This window comes from Elephas maximus, chromosome 15 (assembly GCF_024166365.1).
Source record: "Elephas maximus indicus isolate mEleMax1 chromosome 15, mEleMax1 primary haplotype, whole genome shotgun sequence".
NCBI classification, from domain to species: domain Eukaryota; kingdom Metazoa; phylum Chordata; class Mammalia; order Proboscidea; family Elephantidae; genus Elephas; species Elephas maximus.
Window position 1 is genome coordinate 77,187,841 of NC_064833.1, and position 24,665 is coordinate 77,212,505.

Consider the following 24,665-nt stretch of genomic DNA (forward strand, 5'->3'; position numbering starts at 1 on the left):
AAATAGTTTAGCTTAACTAAAAAAGAACCTTAGCCTTGAAAATTGTGTTCTCTTAAAGAATTATCTACATGTGATTAAATTGACAACAGCAACTCGAACATTAGATTAGAAGTTTAGGGGGCAGTGAATTTGTGTTAACGATGGTTAAATAATTTGGAGAATTGATATTTAGAATGTTGGCACAACTTGAAGAATGTAACCAATGTCACTGAATTGTACTTGCAGAAATTGTTGAATTGGTGTGTTTTGCTATGTATATTTTCACCAGAAATAAAAATTTTAAAAAATAAAATAAAGTTACTGTTCATTATTCTGAGACTCTATCCTTCCTACCTTTTTGGTGGAAAAAGGCTTTGTATTTTAGGATATAGGGACAATAGAAGTTATTATTTTGTTGTTGTTGTTAACGTTCTTGCCATAATGAAAAGTTGTCAACCCTAAGTCTTCCCCTACCTTACTTTTTAGAAATTAAACTTCGAAATTCATGTCTACTAACCACTGCTAAACAACATCAGTCTAGTTGAAACTGTAGGTCAGGACACTTACAATACTATACAATAGTATTCAACCTGTTGGGATAACTAAGTGGCAACAACTTAGAATTAATATTCTATACTGTCCAAGCAAAATTAAGGACAGTACTGTATTCCTGGGCTCCCTGGGTGGTATAGTTAAGCACTTGACTACTAGCAAAAAGGGTGGCAGTTCTAACCCACCCAGAGGTGCCTGGAAGACAGGCCTGGCAATCTGCTTCCAAAAGGTAACAGCAACTAACACCACCACCACCCACATTCCCAATGCCTGCTGCGTTCTGACATATAAGAAGTGTCATTTTTTTTTTTTTTTCAGTCCACAAGCGAATAAATCTCATGACCTGTACTACATCTCTCAGCAAGAAAGTAAGACTGGTTGGACAAGAGGTCTATGCATACAAGCTAATTAAAACTTGGTGAAAATCTTTTCAAGTTAATGGGCTTTAGATGTGAAACTAACGTTTGAAGGACACTTGCAGTGACATTTTAGAGGTTTTCTTTCTCACTGTATAATATAAATGTTTTATTGACTATGCAAAGGCATTCAATTGTATGGATCATAACAAATTATGGGTAACATTGTGAAGAATGGGAATTCCTGACAATTGTGCTCATGAGGAACCTGTACATAGGCTAAGAGGCAGTTGTTCGAACAGAACAAGGGGATACTGTGTGGTTTAAAATCAGGAAAGGAGTGCGTTAGGGTTGTATCCTCTCACTAATTAAAGTCAGGAATGGTGCGTGTCAGGGTTGTAGCCTTCCACCATACCTACTCAGTCTGTATGCTGAGCAAATAACCTGAGGAGTTGGACTATATGAAGAAGGACGGGGTATCAGGATTGGAGGAAGACTCATTAACAACTTGTGTTATACAGATGACACAACCTTGTTTGCTGAAAGTGAAGAGGACTTGAAGCACTTACTGATAAAGATCAAAGACTACAGCCTGCAGTATGGATTACATTTCAATATAAAGGTGACAAAAATCCTCACAACTGGACCAATAAACAACATCACGATAAAATGGTGAGAAGACAGAAGTTGTCAAGGATTTCATTTTACTTGGCTCCACAATCAACACCCATGGAAGCAGTGGTCAAGAAATAAAAAAATGCATTGCACTAGGCAAATCTGCTGCAAAAGACCTCTTTAAAGTGTTGAAATGCAAAGGTGTCACCTTGAAGACTAAGGTGCACCTGACCCAAGCCATGTGTTTTCAATCACCGCATATGTATGCGAAAGCTGGACAATGAGTAAGGAAGACCAAAGAAGAATTGATGACTTTGACTTGTGGTGTTGGCAAAGAATACTGAATATGCCATGGGCTGCCCAAGGGTCTGTTTTGGAAGAAGTACAACCAGAATGCTCCTTGGAAGCTATGTCTCACATACTTCGGACATGTTCTCAAGAAGGATCAGCCCCTGGAGGACATCATGCTTGGTAGAGGGCCAGTGAAAAAGAGGAAGACCCTCAACGAGATGGATTTACACGGTGGCTCCTACGATGGGCTGAAGCATAAAAACAACTGTGACGATGGCGCAGGACTAGGCAGTGTTTCGTTCTATTGTACACAGGGTCACTATGAGCCAAAATTGACTCGACAGCACCTAACAACAACAAAAACAACATAAAGGAGGTTAGAGGTAGTCTTATATTATTATTTGAACTAAAGGTCTGCCATCTGAGGGTCTCTGAAATATAATCCTACACTGAATGACATAGGTATTTTGTTAAGCATTCCCATGAAAATGAATTAAGCACTCTGGGAGCAATTTTAAAACAATCTTTTGAAATGGTTGTTCAAATATCATTAGTGATCCTGAACATCAGTAGCAGGAAACACACTACTTGGAAGTCAACAATATTTTTTGCTGACTGAAACTGCTGTCCTTTGGGCCCAAGAAAGTGATAATTTTGATAAGCTGTGTAATATTATTGTCCCTGGTAAGGATATTCATTGAGGCATTTTACTTGTAAAAGAGAAAATCTAGAGATAATCTAAATGTCCATCAAGAGGGAAATAGTTAAAATAAATTTAGTATACCCATTCTAAGTGTGTGGCTGTAAAAAAAAAAAAAAAAAAATGGAGCTATTCATGAAAGAGATTTCATGATGAACTGTTAAATGCAAAAAAGCTGCAAACTAACGTGTATATAATTCCCTTAAAAAAAAAAAACAGTAGTGAAATAGGTGCTTTATGTATACACATAGGAAGAGATCTGAAAAGATACCAAAACTTACAATTGGCTGTATCTGTGTCTTGAAGGTAGAATTTTCCTTTTCTTAATTAGTTGTTTATGCATATGCATTTCTATATTGTTCATACAGTTTTTATATTATTTTTATAATTTTTAAAGGCCAGTAACATTTTTTTAAACTACATAAATGACATTTAAATAGATGTAAAAATTATTCAAACTTTGGACCATATAAATAAATAATAAACATTAGCCATAAATAAACTTCAGGGCAATGTTATAGGCTATGTTGTTGTTGTTAGGGTCTGTCAAATTGCTTCTGACTCATAGCGACCTATGTACAACAGAACAAAACACTGCCTGGTTCTGTGCCATCCTCCCAACTGTTGCTATGTTCGAATCCATTGTTGCAGCCACTATGTCAATCCATCTTGCTGGGGGTCTTCCTCTTTTTCATTCGCCCTCCACTTTACCAAGCATGATGTCCTTCTCCAGGGACTGCTCCCTTTTGATAACATGTACAAAGTATGCAAGACAAAGTCTCGCCATCCTCACTTCTAAGGAGCATCCTGGCTATACTTCCTCCAAGACAGTTTTGTTTGTTCTTCTGGTAGTCCATGGTATATTCAATTATCTTCGTCAACACCATAATTCAAAAGCATCAATTCTTCTTAGGTCTTTCTTATTCATTGTCCAGCTTTCGAATGCATACGACACAGCTGACAATACCATGGCTTGGTCCAGCACACCTTAGTCCTCAAGGTGACATCTTTGTTTTTAACACTTTAAATAGGTCTTTTGCAGCAGATTTGCCCAATGCAAAACGTCGTTTGATTTCTTGACTGCTGCTTCCATGGGTGTTGATTGTGGATCCAGGGTAAGTGAAATCTTTGAAACTTCAATCTTTTCTCTGTTTATCACGATGTTGGAAACCCTGATGGCATAGTGGTTAAGAGTCTGGCTGCCCACCAAAAGGTCAGCTGTTTGAATCCACCAGGCATTCCTTAGGGCTGCTATGAGTTGGAATCTACTTGATGGCAGTGGGTTTGTTTTTTTTTTCCCCCCGTAATGTTGCTTATTAGTCCAGTTGTGTGGATTTTTGTTTTATGTTGAGGTGTAATTCATACTGAAGACCGTAGTCTTTGATCTTCGTCAGTAAGTGCTTCAAATCCTCTTCACTTTCAACAAGCAAGATCGTGTCATCTGCACATTGCAGGTTGTTAATGAGTCTTCCTCCAATCCTGATACCACATTCTTCTTCACACAGCCCAATTTCTTGGATCATTTGCTCAGCACAGAGATTGTATAGGCTATACTTTATACTAAATAATACACACCTGCCGAGTCTGGGATCCGCTGGCTTTGCAGCAACGTGGGCTGGCTGCCTATTGTCTGACCTGATTTTCCAGCTTCTGCAGCCTTGTAAGCCTGCAGCCTGCGGTCTGACCAGCCGGTTTGGGTTCGTCAGGCCCTGCAGCCACATGGGTCAGGAGGAGCCTATGCCTGACCCATGGATTTGGGACTTGCCAATGTCCACAATCACGAGAGCCATTTTCTTGATACGGTTCACGAGCTCTGTGAGACACTGCAGTGAATTACAGAACGCCAAAACGGGAGGGAGAGCACTGAGGAGAGGAGAAGTAGTTGATGTTGGAGATGACGGAGTAGTACAGCGATTTTGAATAGCTGCACATTAAGAACATCATTAACCTCTGCCTCATAGTAACGAGCTTTGTGCTGATCCTTATAAAAGGAAGTATTCATTTAGTTGGTGTCAGAATGGTAGGTTTTGTTGCAATGGCCCAGGCTCACTGGAATATGTGGTTTTGGAAAAAAGGGTATAACCAGAATGAAAAACCTTTTGTTTCTGGATTGGACAGAAACACCAGTGGACTGAAGCAGCTGTTATGTTGCAATCAGTGACCATGGAATTTAGAAGTGGTGAGTCTAACTCCTGAGGAATTGGCTAGTTGGATGCATATGGAAATACAAGGTGTTAAGGAAATGGTCAAACATAAAATTTCCTGGTTTCTGTTATAATAGCTGTAATGGTAGGGAAAAAGAATGCAGGAGCTAATTTTAGCAATGAATGCAGCCCAGGACTGGTCCATTGAGAGCTAGTCTCAGGGTTGACCCAGGTAGGAAAAATCATTTTTGAACAACAGGAAGTTCCCCTATGACTGCTGTTCACCAAGAAGATAGTCTGGGAGGGAAATAGGCAAAACCAAGAAACTACAGAAACCAGACAGTGTAGTGCAAATGTGCTGCTTCAATTTGTAGATCAGTATCGTCAGCTTCCTCAGGAACTGTTACTAAATTGGATTGTGAGAGCAACTAATTTAGTTTTGAATGCTGCAGAATGGGAGAGTATGTTTGGGCTGGTGCATAACCCACAACTTACTATGGAACAGTCACAAAACACAAGATCCATTTATACAGCAGGTGTGATGATTAGTATTTTGTGTGTCAACTTTCCTGGGCCATGATTCTCAGTGTTTTCGCAATCGTATAATGTTGTGATCACTTCTGTGCTGAGATCTGACACATAATCACCCCCATGATGGGATTTGCTGTGAGTAGCCAATCAGTTGAAAGGGGGAGTTTCCTTGGGCATGTAGCTTGCACTGAGTGTGGGCAGATGTTCTGGCGGGGGTGGGGGAGCCTTTTGCTCATTCTGGATCTTATAGCTGGCTCCACATCTTTCTCCCACGGAGCCGCTGGTGGTTTCAAACTGCTGGCCTTTTGGTTAGTAGATCACTTTAACCACTGCGCCACCAGAACACGAAACCTGGAATACTTGTAATGTCTTGAGTGATGTCAGTGAAACACTCTTAAGGGAAAGCTGGTGCCCAAAACAGTTCCATAATGAAATGGAAATGATTCATAAAAGAACAAGCTGCTGGGGGTATGCAGGGACTCACCCACCATATTCAAGAGCAAGTAGCGTCTTTTCCCACAGGTCCTACCCTGGAACTACTTGAAAGCCCATTGCTACATGGACAGTGCCCTATGAACAACTTTCTGCTGACCAGCAGAAGGCTGATTGGTTCACAGATGGCAGTTCCAGGGTACATGGACAACATGTGATACGGAAAGGTGATGTATTAAGACCAGCAGATGGAAACACTGTGATTGAAGAAGGTAAGAATAAGTCGGCTTAATGAACTGAAATGCATGCTGTCTCCCTAGCTGTGATGGAAGAACTGTGCAATGGTGAGTGCCCACGTTTGGATTTTTACTGATTTATGGGCAGTGACCAATGGCTTGGCTATATGGTCAGACAAACGGGCGATGGAAAATTAGACTATTAAGGGGACAGCTGTGTGGGGCAGGGGCCTATGGAAAACACTGGGAATTTGGAGGGTACATTAAAGTAGGACATGTCAATGCCGATCAGAAAAAGCCCCTTCCTGGATAAGAAGGCGACTGGAATCAGCAAGTGGACCTGTTGGTACACTCACTTGAGGTATCCAATTTATCCATGAAATGAGCGGGCACAGGCATGCTGCAGCAATGCAGAAATGGGCTGAATCTAGACACATCCCCTATGTCCCCTCTGAGGCACAAAATGCCAATAAGGACTGCTCTGCCTGCCAGCAAGAAAGACAGGTTGCAAATGGGTATGGGACAGACTCCTCAGGGGGAATGCCCTGCACAGAGCTGGCAATTATATCAGACCTATGATGCTGGTGGCACCAGGTGGTTATAGATGGGTCCTTATGGGAATAGATACTTACTCTAGACTGGGCTTTACATATCCCGTGACAGATGGAATTGCCAAAAACATCATTAAAAGATTGGGACAAAAGATATCGTATAAATCTGGGCTATCAAGTTATAGTTCATCAGACCAAGGAATATACTTTTAATACTGGGCCGAGAAACTTCACATTAAATGGACATACCATGCTGCACACCACCCTCAGGGTAATGGTTTCATAGAGAAATGGAATGGGCAATTGAAACATTTGTTATCTCAAACAGGGAGATAAAGGTATGAAAAGCTGGTTCACATGCCTTCATGAGCGTGTGTTCACACTCACCACGAGGAGGACAAAAGGAGGATCACCACTGGGCAGATTTCTATGCTTCTTTGGGGGACCTGGGGAAGACAGAGTGGGGGACGATGCTGGTGCCACTGTACAGTTCTTCCTCATATCATCTAAAATTGCTTTTTTCCAGTTGGATGCTGTGGTCCCAGGACCGGGATGCAGCTGTGGATACTAGAAGCAGGGATGAACCCTAAGCAAGAGACTGTAACTATACCCCTGAATATGTACACCAGGATTCCCAAGGGCCTGATGGGATGGACTGTACCTTCCCCCCATCTGGCAAAATTGAGACTGACAGTGAATACTGCCATATTTCCTAGTGGGTGAGAAAGCCCACTAGGACTGTACCTATGTAACCCAACCCAACATGAATGGGAGTGGACTGAGGCAGAAGCACTTGCTAGACTGGTCTTGCTACCAGCAATCTGGACTAGCACAGCAGCTGAATCTGATGTCCCTTACCAATGTGGAAAAGTTAGGTAAAAATAAATGACAAATGGAAGGAGAAATAGCTGAAGGTAAAGGAATGAATAAATGGGTTATGTAGCGAGGGGAATCTAACATTATGCTGATACCCTGAGAGAGACTCAGAGCAAGGGAATAATCTTCTCTCAGTTAAATTTTGTCAGAGGCCAGAAAAGGTGAAGATGAGACAAACTACTGGAGAACCTGACCAGATCAGACGGACACCTGCAGCAGACCTGAATGGCTGGTACTTGAGTAACCATACCTTGGGACTCTTTGGCCCTACTGAAGGACTGTTAATGACTGTTTTGGACTAGTAACATGATCGGGAGGGGGAAGTTAATCCTTGAAGTATGAAAGGGTCACTGGCTAGAAGAGCCAGGAGCTGGACTGTGGTGTAATTATTTAATACGGCTCTTCCAGCCATGGTCTTTGTGATCCACACACAAAAATTGAGTGGGACTATACAAATGAGGTCTATCTAACCTATGATTGTGGGGGTTATGTGTCAAGTTGGCTAGGCCATGATTCCCAATATTGTATGGCTGTCCTCCTATTTTGTGATCTGATGTAATTATCCTAATGATTCTCCATTTTATGTGTTGTAAATCCTGAGCTGTACATGTTCATGAGGCAGGATTAGTGTGGGGTGTATCCTAAGTCACAGTCTTGCAGGAGGGCATGACTCAAGTCTCACTCTTACTCAAGTTAAGGCCTTCCCTGGGGTGTGGTTTGCATTCAATGTATATATGTAGGTGCTCTGTAGGGGCTCTCTCTCTCTCTCTCTCTCGCCCTCACTTTGAATGTAGCATCTGGTTCGTGATCATCTGACCTCCAGTTCTTGGGACTTCAGCCAGCAGCCTGCTGTCTGACCTGTCAATGCTGGGATCCACCAGCTTCCGCAGTACTGTGGGCCGTCTGACCTAATTTGCCATCTTCCACAGCCTTGCAAGCCTGCAGCCGGTGGTCTGACCTGCCAGTCTGTCAGCCCCTACAGCCATGTGGGTCGGGAGAAGTCTGCACCTGACCCACAGATTTGGTACTTGCCAGCCTCCACAACTGCATGAGGCATTTCCCGGATATGGTTTGTGAGTTCTGTGAGACATTGCAGCGAATTACGGAGCCCAAAGAGAGGAGGCATGGTACTGAGGGGAGGGGGAGTAGTTGATGTTAGAGATGCTGGAATGGTATATCAATCTGGAAAAGTTGGACATTTGGGACACCTTTAACCTCTGTCTCATAGAAACCAGCTTTGTGCCAATCCGTGTAAAAGAAATTACTCACTTAGGTGCTTACTAGTACAAAAGAAATTCATTTCAGAAGTCACTGATAGATTTTTTTAAAGGCACACACACAAAAAATCTTGGTTATACTTCTTTATATATCAATATATTAAAAAACATATTACTTTATACCCCCAGTCTTGGGATTTAATTTGTTTTAAATTTCCTATTTAACTTGACTTTTTATATTTAATCAACAACCAACTCACACGAGTCAGATCGAGCTTGTATAAATTAATCTGTTAAATGCTACAGATATTTATACAATTTATTAATGATAACCTGCAGACTGACTAGCTACTAGCAACAACTTCAGTAGCTTCAATGAAGGAACTGGTGTTTCAGAGGCGGAATGTTTTAATCACTAAACCTGTAGGCCTGGGTCTGTTCCCAGCTGGTACAAATATTTCATTTTCCGAGCCATTTGGCAGTTTTAAAAGGGAAGGATAAGTAATTGAGAAACCTATCTGCAACCTGCACATAACAAATGATTGCTTTTCTAATGAATATAAAGTGCTGTAAATGAAGAAGGAAAAAGATGAGAACCCCAATTTAAAAATAGGCAAAGGACCAAAATAGATATTTTATAAAGTGGAGCCATAAATGGAAAATAAATATTTGAAAAAATGCTTAACAGTCTCACTAGTAATCAAATAAATGTCAACTGAAACAGCTCCCACTTTCTCACTATTAAATTAGCAAAGATGAAATTCCCAATATTGGTAAAGGCATGGGGAAAATGTTACCTCTCTACCATGCAAACTGACAATATGTATGTAATCTTTTGATGTAGCAATTTCACTTCTAGAAACATATCCTAGAGGAAGAACCTGACAATGAAAAAAATATGAATAGAAAAAACCATTTGCTGAGGTATCATATTTTCTGCCAATAACATGCCCATGTAAATAACACACGCACACGTATTGCCCACGGCATAGCTTGCCTACAAAAATCGTGGGGTGGGGGGGTATGCGCTTGGCAAGAAAACATACAATGTGTGTTCTTTTCGTAAAAATATGGCATTATGAATTAATAAAAAAATGGGCAAAGAAACCAAAATATCTAACAAAAGGGAATTGGTTAAATACACAGTGGTACCTCATTCATTAAAAGTATTAGAGTTTTATGCATGAAAATGAAAGATGCTCAACATGTAAAACAGACTACAAAATACTGTACAAGCTCATGTTTGTTTAAAAAAATGTATAAGCACATTTGTTAAAAAGGTTGTAAACACAGGTAAGCAAGCTTATTCTGTAAAGGGCAAGACAGTAAATATTTTAGATCTGCAGGCCATATGGTCTGAGTCACAAGTTACTCAGCTCTGCCCTGTGGCATAAAAGCAGCCACAGACAACATGAAAATGGGTAAGTGTGGCTGGATTCCAATAAAACTTTATTTATGGACACTGAAATGGGAATTTAATATAATTTTTGCATGTAACAAAATATCCTTTAAAAAAATTCTAATTCAACATCTTACAAATGTAAAAACCATTCTTAGCTCCTGGGCCATACAAAATATAGGCAGAAGGTCAGTATAGGCCCTTGCACCACAGTTTGCAATCTCTGATCTAGAAGGATATACATCATCAGTGGTTATCCCCAAATGGTAGGGTTACAGTGACATTTTTATTGCTTATCTGTATTGTGTAATGAATATCTAAATTATGTATCAACAGTACATAATATAAAAGAATAGCTGAATAGCTGAGCAACAGTTAACATTTCAAAGTGCAGTGATACAGTAATAATACTCTTCACCAAGATGGTCCAAGAAAACAAATGCGTGGGAACTGAAGTTTATCAGCACTGCTATGAGTTATTTATTGTTGTACCCCTGTACTACACTGTCTCTCCTTCTCTGTTTTTCAGGCTGTTTTTTCCTCCATTCCTTTCCTTATATTCCAGTAAGCTCATCAGTTACCCATATATACTCTCTTTGTATTCTTCAGGTCACTGAACTAATCTTTTCACATCTCAGGTGATCAGATAGGCTTGCCTCCAATCTCTTCACATTATCAAGCCATTCTTGAAAGCGCCACTATCTGACATGAGATTGTTTTGATCATGTGACTTTTTTACTCATTGAGTTCAAACACCTTACGCTTGGCACTACAATTCTTTTATAAAGGGGCCTAACCTTACTGTAGGAATGGACTTAACGGCAGTGGGTTTGGGTTTTTTTGTTTTGTTTTTAACCTTACTTCGGAGCCCTGGTGGCACAATGGTTAAGAGCTCCTGCTGCTAACCAATAGGCTGACAGTTCGAATCCACCAGCCACTCCCTGGAAGCCCTATGGGGCAGTTCTCTGTGCTATAGGGTCATTATGAGTTGGAATCGACTCGACGGCAACAGGTTTGGTTTTTGGTTTTGGAACCTTAAAATCAAAACCAAACTGACTGCCATCAAGTCGATTCTGACTCAGAGCGACCCTGCAGGACAGAGTAGAACTGCCCCATACGGTTTCCAAAGTTGTAAATCTTTACGGAAGCTGGCTGCCACATCTTTCTCTCAGGGAGCAGCTGGTGGGTTCAAATCACCAACCTTTCAGTTAGCAGCCGAGTGCTTAACCACTGAGCCACCAGGGCTCCATTCCTTGCCTACAAAAAAAAAAAAAAAACCGAACCTGCTGCCCTCGAATCGATTCCAACTGACAGCAACCCTATAGGACAGAGCAGAAATGTCCCATAGGCTTTCCAAGGACCACCTGGTGGATTCAAACTGCCGACCTTTTGGTTAGCAGCTATAGCTCTTCACCACTGAGTCACCAGGGGGCTCCATCACCTGCCTACAGGAACCCTAAACTCCCACTTAATTGGCCTTCCCTGTAGTAGTCCCCTAGATAAGCCCAGGTATCTCCTTCTGGCTAAGGGGCCCCTAGTTAAGGGCCCCTCTAACACTCTTTGGATGAAGATGCTGTCTTAGAAAGAGTGTAAGATTAGGAAGATGAGAGACACAGATAAAAGTACTCAGTCCTTTCTGACAACTTCGTCTTAAGTCAGTTCTGACATGACTCAAATAACCTTTTTTTTTTTTTTAGTTTTCATCACTATTGCCTTTCATTATCAGTATTTTTATAAATCTGATCTTTGTCTTTGAGGGTTGGAAACATTACATATAAATATACACATATATTTTAATACATTCATGTCTTGTCATAACTTGAATACGTTGTTCAGTTGGGAACTATCTGTACATATATCCATTATATGCTAAGTGCCCAAGGAGTGGTAGACTATTCACTGATGTATATATTTTTTCCCTTTCCCCTTTAAGTGGCATATATTATGGGATAAAAACGTTTAACACTTATACTTATTGAACTATATATACTTTGCTCATACTTTAAATTCTGCTGGAAAAAAAAAAAAGACATCCATAATTTTGGTAAAGTGGAGTTTGTGAAAGCAAACACTCAGTGAGATGGACTCAAACATCAACAATCATGAAGACAGTGCAGAACCAGGCAACGTTTTGTTCCGGTATACATAGGGTCGCCTAACTTGACAGCAACTAACAAAATTAGAAATATACACACCTCTCTTACAACTGTTTTGTACTCCTGTAAATTTCCCTCTTTTCCCCCATTATGGATGTGTAGCTCAATAGAAATAATTTTCCACAGCAGTTCCATGAACTCCAAAATGCTTAGGGCATTCAATTATGGTTAAAAGAGCAAGAAATTTGCAGCGACAAAGACTTGGGTTAGCAATTTTGAAACTTTCCCCCTTTTACTTCAGTGTGATCTTGGACAACTGCTTAACCTTTTTTTCCCTCACCTGTAAAATGGGGATGGAAGCCCTGGTGGTCTAGTGGTTAAGTGCTACGGCTACTAACCAAAAGGTCGGTCGTTCAAATCCACCAGGTGCTCCTTGGAAACTCTATGGGGCAGTTCTGCTCTATCCTATTGGGTCCTACCAGTTGGAATCAACTCAATGGCAGTGGATTTTTTTTTTTTTTGGTTAAAATGAGGATAATACCTACTTCACGAGGCTGTTGTAAAAATTAAAAAAAGGTGGAAACGATTTCACAGTGCCTCATGTGTAAGAATTCCATAAACAGAAATTATCAATACCATTTGGGGCAGTTCTACTCTGTCCTATAGGGTCGCTATGAGTCGGAATCGACTCCACGGCAGTGGTTTTATTATTACTCAAAAGCAATAATGCTACTGCCAAGACTACAGATTTTTTGGTAACTTTCAGTGATTTAGAAAACCTGAGCACGGGGTTGTGAAACTGGACCGTCGGAGAAGTGCCTACATTCTCATAGTACGAACTGAATTAGAGCTATCTAGGAGCTCTGGTGGTGCGGTGGTTAAGCGCTCCACTGCTAACCAAAAGGTCTGAGGTTGGAACCCACCAGCTGCTCTGCAGGAGAAAGATCCGGCAGTCTGCTTTCGTAAAGATTTACAGCCTTGAAAACCCTATGGGGCAGTTCTACTTTGTCTTACAGGGTCGCTATGACTCGAAATCGACTTGACAGCAGTGGATTTTTTAAATTAATCTTTATATTGTGCCTTAGCTTACGCAACCTCTCCGGGAAGCAAACGATCAGAAAAGAGGTATGACTACTGACCATGTGGGAGCCATAGAAATGTGTACGTTATGAAATGATATGCCCAGAACTTACTTCAAAATAACCCGGAGAGGGAGAGCAAGACTGGCTATGCAGCGATAATTGCTGAAATTGAGTGATGGGTCGGAATGGACTTGAAGGCAACCGATTTGGTTTTTTGGTTTTGGGGTGATGAGTACGCGGAGTTCATCATATTCTTCTCTCTAATTCTGCATAGTTTGAAGATTTCCTTATTTAAAAAAACTTTTTTTTTAATGTCCAAAGGTCGACTTTTCTTTGGGGCTTAACCGTGGTCAGGAAGATACGTTTGGGATTTCAGCGAGGCGTAAAGTGAACCAGCGACACAAAGCCTGCTGAAGCCGGTTAAACCTCCTAGGCAGACCAGTGGGTGTAGTGCTCCTCCCGGGGTCCCGGAGGCCGGGGCCTGGAGCTGCACCCGCAGTCGTTTGGCTCCCCGAGTCCCGGGAAAGAGAAACACCCAAGGGAACCAGCGCAAAAGGCGGCCCTACTGGGACCGCCGCCTGGCGGCCAGCGCGAGAACTGCGGACTCCGAAAAACGGGGCGGGGCGGAGGCGGGGCGGGGGCGGGGCGGGGGCGGGGCGGGGGGACAGGAGATATAGGGGTGCACGGGTGACCCCACCCTTCGGAGCCACTCAGGCCACGTCCCTCCGCGCCCGCCCAAGCTCCAGATCCACAAGGGCCCTCGGCCACCTGGCTGCCCGAAAACGTCTCCGCCTCCTTTCAGCCACGGGGCAGACACCCAACCGCCGGCCTCCGCGCACTCTAGAACCCCGCTCCTTCAGCTCCTGGCCTGCCTGTTTGCAGGGCTTCCCACCACCGTCAGGCTCGAGGGCGCTTCCTCTACCCCACGGCCAACCGCTTGCCCGAGTCCCCAGGCCCACTTACCCGGACCGCGCGGCAGCCGGCGCCTTCTTGAGCTACTCGGGTTTCTGGCTTGGCCGTCCGGGTGCGTTGCTGCCAATCATCCAGCCCCCGCCCCCAGCCGGGAAAAGATTGGCCAATCAGATGCTTCTAGTGGCTCGGAGGCGGGCACAGGGCGTGGCGAAGAGGCGTCCCTGGCGGAAGACCGGCAGACTGGCCAAAGCGTTGGCAGCAGCCTCCGAACTGGTGTACGCGTGCGCAGAGCTCGGCGCGCGGTGTGAGGTTTCGCGCAAAGCTTGCGTCGTGGCTTTACTGCTCTGCCCTGGGACTACTTTTGTCTGAAAACTTCATGTTGTAGGTGTGTAGGAAGACCTACGTTCTGAATGTAGCCGCAAGTGTGTATTACCCTGAAAGAAGCTGTTAACCTAACACACGTGAAACCCAGTTTATGCGGACCTCACATCCGGTGTGTGTTTGTATGGGAGTGGGGGTGCGGAGCAGTACAAAAGTCCCTGGAAGATAAGGGTTGGGCCTTACCGCCTTCAGTTCCAGCTTTTGTTTAGCACGGTTGGTTCGGGGCGCATGCTTTTTTCATAGTTCAATATTTTAGAACACTCTTGATTTCAAATAACTTGTGAAAATATTACATTTATAGCTAGCACTATATTTTGCCTGGTAGTATGTTTAGGCGTGATAAAATGAATCATATCTAGGGTGAGAAGCCGGTATTTGTATATCGCGTTTTAAGAGGCTATTGCTGATTGGCTGTCTCTCTTACCCGCCCATGGCTATTGATCTCCGAGGTCTCTAACCATCCACCAAAGCTCTGATGTTCTTACTTGGGGTTGCGCAAGTCTCTTCCTGGCGAGGGTATCCCTCTTTCAGAAAGGGCATTAATTTATTTACTCAACAAGGGCTTTTTGGGCACCCACTATGACAGTACAGAGATAAAAAAAAAAAAAAAAAAAAGCCTTGAACCACGCCCATAGTGAGCCAAAAGGCTAATGGGGAGATAAAATAAATGTTACCGTGGAAGTAGTGAGGAAGCCTGAGAGAAGTGCCTGAGCCGGCCTGGGGACTCAGAGAACACTTCGGGGAGGAGCTAGTGCTTGGGCTGAGGCTTTATGCAAGAGCAGGAGCTTCTGAGCTGGACGCATAAGAGAGAAGAAGGGCATTTCAGGCAAAGGCCACTTGTTTCTTCCTTTGTCATCTTTATAGGGTAGATTTACTGCGAAGCTGAAGAAGCTTCTGGTACAGGAACCCTGAGTTGCACCAACCCTTTTCAAGGCCAAGGAGAGAAACTAGCACTGAGTTCACATGCTCGTGTATTGTTTTTTACTTTTTAAAAGAGAGGTGTCTTAAAGCACCCCTCAAGTGAGTTTGGAGGTTATTGTTAGGTGCCATGGAGTTGGTTCCGACTCACAGCGACCGTATGGACAACGGAATGAAACACTGCTGGGTCCTGCACCATCCTCGCGATGTTGCTATGTTTGAGTCCATTGCTGGCGGCCACTGTGTCAATCCATGGGCGCCCTGGTGGTGCAGTGGCTGAAGCACTGGCTGCTAATCGAAAGCTCTGTGGTTCCAACCCACCAGCAGCTCTGCAGAAGAACAATGTGACAGTCTGCTTTCATAAAGATTCACAGACTTGGAAACCCTATAGGGCAGTTTTACCCTGTCCTGTAGAGTTGCTGTGAGTCAGAATCGACTCATGGGCAGTGGGTGGGTGTCAATCCATCTCCTTGAGGGATTGGTTAAGATCTGTCTTTTTTGCATTCCAACTTGCCTTCCTTAAAACTTAAGGCCCTGAAGTGGCCCTAGACATGCTTGGGATCTGGCTGAGGGAAAGTGCTGAGTTGAGCTTGGGCCACTTCACGTTACTGCTGGCTCTCCTGGTGTTGGGATGGCTTCCAGGAATACTAGCCGTGCTCCATGCCAGCTCACTTAGCACGGTGACACAAAGGTCTTATGGACATGATCCATGGTGTCTGGCAGTAGAAGTATGTGGCTAGTGGGGGAGAAACAGTTTGAAATGTGCTGAGCCAAAAGCTAATCTAGGGCAAAGTCTCTAGCCATCACACTTTCAAAATTGTAAGCTGGCTGCTTTATTTTTTTTAACCCCTTTCAGTAATTTTTTAATTTTAGAATCATTTTAAATTTAGGAAAAAGTTGCAAAGATGATACAAAGCGTTCTCATATACTCCTCGCCCTAATGCTTTTCCTAATGTTAACATCTTACATTGCGATGGTACATTTGTCAAAACTTAAGAAACCAACTTTGGTACCTTATTATTAACTGAACTCTAGACTTTATGCAGATTTCACTGATGTTCTTTTTCTGTACCAGAATCCAGTCCAAGAGCCCACATTGCATTTAGTCATATCTCTTAGTCTCCTTTGGTCTTTTACAGTCTTTCCGTATTTTTCATGGCCTTGACAGTTTTGAGAAGTCCTGGTCTGGTGTTTTGTAGAATGTCCGTCAATTTGTGTTTGCTGATGTTCTTCTCATGATTAGACTGAGGATATTGGGTTTGGGAAAAATACCACAAGGTGAGGTTTTTATATCAGCATGACTTATTGCTAGTGGTATTAACTTTGATTACCTGACCATGGTAGTGCTTTTAGGTTCTCCACTGTAAAGTTGTGGGCATTTCTACCTGTCCCATAGTCTGTTCTTTGTAATCAAGTAACAAAGGCCTCCCCATACTCAAGGAGAGAGAGAATTAAGCCTCAGCCCCTAGAGAAGAGAGTACATAAATTATCTGAAATTCTTCTGTAAGGGAGATTTGTCTCTTCTACCTCATTTTTTAAAAATTTATTCAATCAACATGGACTCATGTATATTTACTTTATGTTTTGTTTTACATTTTATACTCTGCATTTTATATTGTTGCTTAAATTGTTCTACCTTTGGTCACTGGGAGCTCGTTTAGGTTGACTCCTGGGTCCCTTTGATAAGCCACTATCCTTTTGTATTTTGATCACCTTATTTTCTGGAGCTACAAGATGCCCCAGGCTCATTTTGTATTTTTCCTGACCCTAGAACCAGCCTTTTCTCCAAGGTGTCATGGTTTTAGAAACCAAAATCTAGGCACTAAATGTACTTATTGCTACTGGAATGTCTTTCCATCTTGCCTCTCTCAGTGAACAGAGCTAGGAACTATATTATGTTGCTTTTTAATTCTCTGTATACAACTCTATGATAGGCAGTCTCTAAGATGGCTTCCAGTGATCCCTGCTCCTGGTAGTCATGCCTTGTATAATCCCTACTTCTTGAGAGTGGGCTAGACTGTCATGAATAGGAGCTCACTTTTCACCAGTATCATATTCTATCCCATAGTCCAGTCTAATCTTTGTCTGAAGAGTGGGCTTTGGAAATTCTTTTAGTTCTGGATTAACAGAGGGTCCAGGGCGCCATGACTTCGGGGGTTCCTGCAGTCTCATCCGGACCATTAAGCCTGGTCTTTTTACATTTATTTGAGTCCTGCTCCACACTTTTCTTCTGCTCTGTCAGGGGTGCTCTGTTGTGTTCCCTGTCAGGGCAGTCATTGGTGGTAGATGGGCACCATCTAGTTCTTCTGTTCTCAGGCTGATAGAGTCTCTGACTTATGTGGCTCTTTTGTCTCTTAGGCTGATATTTTCCTTGTGCCTTTGTTGTTCTTCATTCTCCTTTGCTCCAGGTGGGTTTGGAGCAATTGATGCATCTTAGATGGCCAGTCACTATCTCTTAAGACCCCAGATGCCACTCATCAAAGTGGGATGCAGAACAATTTCTTTTTTTTTTCCTATAATTTTTATTGTGCTTTAAGAGAAAGTTCACAAATCGAGTCAGTCTCTCACATAAAAACTTATGTACACCTTCCTACATACTCCCAATTACTCACCCCCTAATGAGACAGCCCACTCTCTCCCTCCACTCTCTGCTTTTGTGTCCATTTCACCAGCTTCTAACCCCCTCCACCCTCTCATCTCCCCTCCAGGCAGGAGATGCCGACATAGTCTCAAGTGTCCACCTGATCCAAGAAGCTCACTCCTCACCAGCATCCCTCTCCAACCCATTGTCCAGTCCAATCCATATCTGAAGAGTAAGCTTTGAGAATGGTTCTTATCTTGGGCCAACAGAAGGTCTGAGGGCCATGACCACCGGGGTCCTTCCAGTCTCAGGCAGACAATTAAGTCTGGTCTTTTTATGAGAATTAGGGGTCTGCATCCAACTGCTCTCCTGCTCCCTCAGGAGTTCTCTGTTGTGTTCCCTGTCAGGGCAGTCATCGGCTGTAGCCAGGTACCATCTAGTTCTTCTGGTCCCAGGATGATGTAGCCTCTGGTTCAGGTGACCCTTCTGTGTCTTGGGCTCATAAATACCTTGTGTCCTTGGTATTCTTCATTCTCCTTTGATCCAGGTGGGTTGAGACCAATTGAAGCATCTTAGATGGCTGCTTGCTAGTGTTTAAGACCCCAGATGCCACTCTTCAAAGTGGGATGCAGAATGTTTTCTTAATGGATTTTATCATGCCAATTGACTTAGATGTCCCCTGAAATCATGGTCCCGAAACCCCTGCCCCTGCTACACTGGCCTTCAAAGCATTCAGTTTATTCAGGAAACTTCCTTGCTTTTGGTTTAGTCAAGTTGTGCTGACCTCCCCTGTATTGTGTGTTGTCTTTCCCTTCACCTAATGTAGTTCATATCTACCAACTAATTAGTGAATACCTCTGTCCCACCTTCCCACCCTCCCTCCTCTCATAACCACAAAAGAATGTTTTCTTCTCAGTTTAAACTATTTCTGAAGTTCTTTTATAATAGTGTTTTATACAATATTTGTCCTTTTGCAACTGACTAATTTCACTCAGCATAATGCCTTCCAGGTTCCACCATGTTTTGAAATGTTTCAGAGATTCCTCACTGTTCTTTATCGATGCGTAGTATTCCATAGTGTGAATGTACCATAATTTATCCATTCATTTGTTGATGGGCGCCTTGGTTGCTTCCAGCTTTTTGCTATTGTAAACAGTGCTGCAATAAACATGAGTGTGCATATATCTGTTTCCTATTTCTCTAGAATATATTCCGAGGAGTGGGATTCTGGATCGTATGGTAGTTCTATTTCTAGCTTTTTAAGGAAGCACCAAATCAATTTCCAAAGTAGTTGTACCATTTGACATTCCCACCAGCAGTGTAGAAGTGTTCCAATCTCTCCACAGCCTCTCCAACATTTATTATTTTGTGTTTCTTGGATTAATGCCAACCTTGTTGGAGTGAGGTGAAATCTCATTGTAGTTTTGATCTGCATTTCTCTAACGGTTAATGATCGTGAACATTTCCTCATGTATCTGTTAGCTACCTGAATGTCTTCTTTAGTGAAGTGTCTATTCATGTCTTTTGCCCATTTTTAAATAGGGCTATATTTGTCTTTTTGTAGTTGAGTTTTTGCAGTATCATGTAGATTTTAGAGATCAGACGCTGATTGGAAATGTCATAGCTAAGAGCTTTTTCCCAGTCTGTAGGTAGTCTTTTTACACTTTTGTTGAAGTCCTTGGATGAACATAGGTGTATGATTTTTAGGAGCTCCCAGTTATCTAGTTTTTCTACTGCATTCTTAGTAATGTTTTGTACACTGTTTATCCTATGTATTAGGGCTCCTAACGTTGTCCCTATTTTTTCTTCCATGATCTTTATCATTTTAGATTCTATATTTAGGTCTTTGATCCATTTTGAGTTAGTTTTTGTGCATGGAGTGAGGCATGGTTCTTGTTTTATTTGTTTGCAGATGGATATCCAGTTATGCCAGCATCATTTGTTAAAAAGACTGTCGTTTCCCCCATTTTTAACTGTTTTGGGGCCTTTGTCAAATATCAACTGCTCATATGTGGATGGATTTATGTCTGGATTCTCAATTCTGTTCCATTGGTCCATGTATCTGTTGTTGTACCAGTACCAGGCTGTTTTGACTACTGTGGCGGTATAATAGGTTCTAAAATCAGGTAAAGTAAGGCCTCCCACTTTGTTCTTCTTTTTCAGTAATGCCTTATTTATCCGGGAGCTCTTTCCCTTCCATATGAAGTTGGTGATTTGTTTCTCCGTCTCATTAAAGAATGTCGTTAATGTATAGATCGGAATTGCATTAAATGTATAGATCGCTTTTGGTAGAATAGACATTTTTACTATGTTAAGTCTTCCTATCCATGAGCAAGGTATGTTCTTCAACTTATGTAAGTCTCTTTTGGTTTCTTGCAGAAGTGTACTGTATTTTTTTTTTTTTGTACATCTGGTAAGATTTATTCCTAAGTATTTTATCTTCTTGGGGGCTACTGTAAATAGCATTGATTTGGTGATTTCCTCTTCGATGTTCTTTTTGTTGATGTAGAGGAATCCAGCTGATTTTTGTATGTTTATCTTGTATCCCGATACTCTGCTGAACTCTTCTATTAGTTTCAGTAGTTTTCTGGAGGATTCCTTAGGGTTTTCTGTGTATAAGATCATGTCATCTGCAAATAGAGATACTTTGACTTCTTCCTTGCCAATCTGGATGCCCTTTATTTCTTTATCTAGCATAATTGCTCTGGCTAGTATTTCCAACACAATGTTGAATAAGAGCGGTGATAAAGGGCATCCTTGTCTGGTTCCCCATCTCAATGGGAATGCTTTCAGGCTCTCTCCCTTTAGGGTGGTGTTGGCTGTTGGCGTTGTATAAATGCCCTTTATTATGCTGAGGAACTTTCCTTCTATTCCTGTTTTTCTGAGAGTTTTTATCATGAATGGGTGTTGGACTTCGTCAAATGCCTTTTCTGCATCAATTGATAAAATCATGTGATTCTAACTTTTGTTTTACTTACGTGGTGAATTACATTAATTCTTTTTCTAATGTTGAACCATCCCTGCATACCTGGTATGAATCCCACTTGGTCATGGTGAATTATTTTTTTGATATGTTGTTGAATTCTATTGGCTAGAATTTTGTTGAGGATTTTTGCATCTATGTTCATGAGGGATATAGGTCTATAATCTTCTTTTCTTGTGGTGTCCTTACCTGGCTTTGGTATAGCATTCCGTCCTTTTTATGCTCTGAAATACCTTTAGTAGTAGTGGTGTTAACTCTTCTCTGAAAGTTTGGTAGAACTCTGCAGTGAAGCCGCCCAGACCAGGGCTTTTTTTTTGTTGGGAGTTTTTTGGTTACCTTTTCAATCTCTTCTTTTGTTATGGGTCTATTTCGTTGTTCTACCTCTGTTTGTGTTAGTTTTGGTAGGTAGTGTGTTTCTAGGAATTCATCCATTTCTTCTAGCTTTGCAAATTTGAGTACAGTTTTTCATAGTAATCTGATATGATTCTTTTAATTTCAGTTGGGTCTGTTGTAATAGCGCCCATGTCATTTCTTATTCGGGTTATTTGCTTCCTCTCCTGTTTCTCTTTTATCAGTTTGGCCAGTGGTTTATCAATTTTATTGATTTTTTCAAAAAACCAGCTTTCGGTCTTGTTAATTCTTTCAATTGTTTTTCTGTTTTCTATTTCATTTAGTTCTGCTCTAATTTTTATTATTTTCTTCTGGTGCCTGTGAGTTTCTTTTGTTGCTCTCTATTTGTTCAATTGTAGGGATAATTCTTTGATTTTGGCCCTTTTTTCTTTTCGGATGTGTGTATTTATTGATACAAATTGGCCTGTGAGCACTGCTTTTGCTGTGTCCCAAAGGTTCTGATAGGGAGTGTTTTCATTCTTATTGGATTCTCTGAATTTCTTTATTCCATCCTTAATGTCTTCTGTAATCCAGTCTTTTTTGAGCAGGGTATTGTTCAGTTTCCAGGTGTTTGATTTCTTTTCCCTGCTTTTCCTGTTCTTGATTTCCACTTTTATGGCCTTATGGTCAGAGAAGATGCTTTGTAATATTTCAGTGTTTTGGATTCTGCTAAGGCTTGCTTTATGACCTAATATGTGGTCTATTCTAAAGAATGTTCCATGTGCACTAGACCAGAAAGTATACTTGGTTGCTGTTGGGTAGAGTGCTCTGTATATGTCTGTGAGGTCAAGTTGGTTGATTGTGGCATTTAGATCTTCCATGTCTTTATCGAGCTTCTTTCTGGATGTCCTGTCCTTCACCAAAAGTGGTGTGTTGAAGTCTCCTACTATTATTGTGGAGCTGTCTATCTCCCTTTTCAATACTGATAGAGTTTGTTTTATGTATCTTGCAGCTCTGTCATTGGGTGCATAAATATTTAATGTGGTTATATCTTCTTGGTGTATTGTCCCTTTAATCATTGTATAGCGTCCTACCTTATCCTTTGTGGTGGATTTAACTTTAAAGTCTATTTTGTCAGAAATTAATATTGCCACTCCTGCTCTTTTTTGATTGTTGTTTGCTTGATATATTTTTTCCATCCTTTGAGTTTTAGTTTGTTAGTGTCTCTAAGGTATGTCTCCTGTAGGCAGCATACAGATGGATCTTGTTTTTTAATCCATTCTGCCATTCTCTGTCTCTTTATTGGTGCATTTAGTCCATTTACATTCAGGGTAATTATGGATAGGTATGAATTTAGTGCTATCATTTTGATGTCTTTTTTTGTGTGTTGTTGACAGTTTCTTTTTTCCACTTAATTTTAAGTGCTGAGTAGATTTTCTTTATATATTGTCCCTTTCTCATATTTGTTGTTGATTTTGTTTCTGCTGATTCTCTATTTTTTCTTGTATTTTATTTTGATGAGTAGGATAGTTTGTCTCCTTTGTGATTACCTTATTATTTACCCTATTTTTCTAAATTTAAACCTAACTTTTATTTCTTTGTATCGCTGTATCTTCCTCTTCATTTGGAAGGTGTGTGATTACATTTCTTAATCCGTCTTTATTATTCTAATGTTGGCTTCTTTCATATAATAACATAGCTGTTACCCTGTTTTGAGTTTTTTTTTAATAATCTTGCTTTGTTTTTTTGGATTTCCCTGTCTGGGTTGACTTTTGGTTGCTCTGCCCAGTGTTCTAGTCTTGGGTTGATACCTGATATTATTGATTTTCTAACCAAAGAACTCCCTTTAGTATTTCTTGTAGTTTTTGGTGTGGTTTCTACGAATTCCCTAAACTTGTGTTTATCTGGAAATGTCTTAATTTCACCTTCATATTTACGAGACAGTTTTGCTAGATATATGATTCTTGGCAGGCAACTTTTTTCCTTCAATTTTTTAAATATGTCAACCCATAGCCTCCTTGCCTGCATGGTTTCTGCTGAGTAGTCTGAGTTTATTCTTACTGGCTGTCCTTTTTAGGTTACTTTTCATTTATCCCTAGCTGCTCTTATAATTCTGTCTTCATCTTTGGTTTTGGCAAGTTTAATTATAATATGTCTTGGTGACTTTCTTTTCAGATCTACCTTGTGTGGAGTTCGATGAGCATCTTGGATAGATATATTCTCATTAGGGAAGTTTTCTGCCAACAAATCTTCAACAATTTGCTCTGTATTTTCTGTTATCCCTCCCTGTTCTGGTACTCCAATCACTCATAGGTTATTTCTCTTGATAGAGTCCCACATGATTCTTAAGGTTTCTTCCTTTTTTAAAAAATTCTTTTATCTGATTTTTATTCAGATATATTAGTGCCAAGTGATTTATCTTCGAGTTCAGAAATTCTAGCTTCTACTTGCTCAATTCTGCTCCTCTGACTTTCTATTTAGTTGTGTACTTCTGTAATTTTATTGATAATCTTCTGAATTTCTGATTGCTGCCTGTCTATGGATTTGTCCAGCTTATTAAACTTTTCATTATGTTCCTGAATAATCTTTCTCGTTTCTTCAGTTGCTTTATCTGTGTGTTCCTTGGCGTGTTCTGCGTATTGTCTCATTTCCTTCCTGATGTCTCAAAGGGTTCTGTATATTAAACTTTTGTATTCTGTCTCTGGTAATTCCAGGAAGGCAGTTTCATCTAGAAGATCCCTGGATTCTTTGTTTTGAGAGCCTGTTGAGGTGATCATGGTCTGTTTCTTTATGTGACTTGATATTGACTGTTGTCTCCGAGCCCTCTATAAATTATTAGTTTATGCTTGCTTACTGTTTCATAGCTGCTTGCTTTGTTTTGTTTTGGTATACCCCTATGGGTTTTTTTTTTATGGGTTGCTTGAGTGAGCTAGCTTGATTATTTTCGCATTTGGAGCTCTGACGTCTGGTCCCCAGATGGCTAGAGCTATTATCAGGTGTATCAGTCTAGGATTCCATTCAGTTTTCTTGTATGAATTCTGCTCAGGTTTCCAGGTATCTGATCATCAAGTGTGTGGTACAGGCTCTGTCCTACAGTCTTAGAGAGGCAGGGGTGATTGGCATATATACCGGTATCTGATTGCAGCAGGGGTTCATGCTCTGAACAAGGCAGGGGGCTGAGAACCAACCCCCAAGTGTCTATGAGGAAAGCGCGTCCCTGTTCCCTAGAGCGTGCAGGTGGGTGGGTGGGTTCTGTAGATGGACCATGGGCACCCAAAGTTTTTGTTTGTAAGGACTGTGAGGTACCAGTTATCTTTGGACCCCTGTCGCGGGTGCCTGGGTGACCTGAGCGGAGCTACCAGTCCTGAGGTCCCTGATGTGGGTAAGTGGGGACCTTGTTTAATAGGCAAAGCAGTGTTAAACATCAAACACCCACCTTTCTACCACACAGCTGAAATGGTTGGGGTCTGCCAGCAAGGGCCTATTCTCCCAAAATAGGCCCA

At 41.5% G+C, this 24,665-nt stretch overlaps 1 protein-coding gene across 1 annotated transcript in view; it reads right to left on the reverse strand.

Moving 5' to 3' along the window:
- The window catches only part of MTFR1 (mitochondrial fission regulator 1), an 80,997-nt gene extending 66,883 nt beyond the window's left edge, over window positions 1-14,114 (reverse strand). The window contains exon 1 of the mRNA XM_049854116.1: window positions 14,021-14,114. The gene's annotated coding sequence lies outside the window, so the exon portion shown is untranslated. The remainder of the gene's footprint in view (window positions 1-14,020) is intronic.
- Window positions 14,115-24,665: the final 10,551 nt, after the last annotated feature.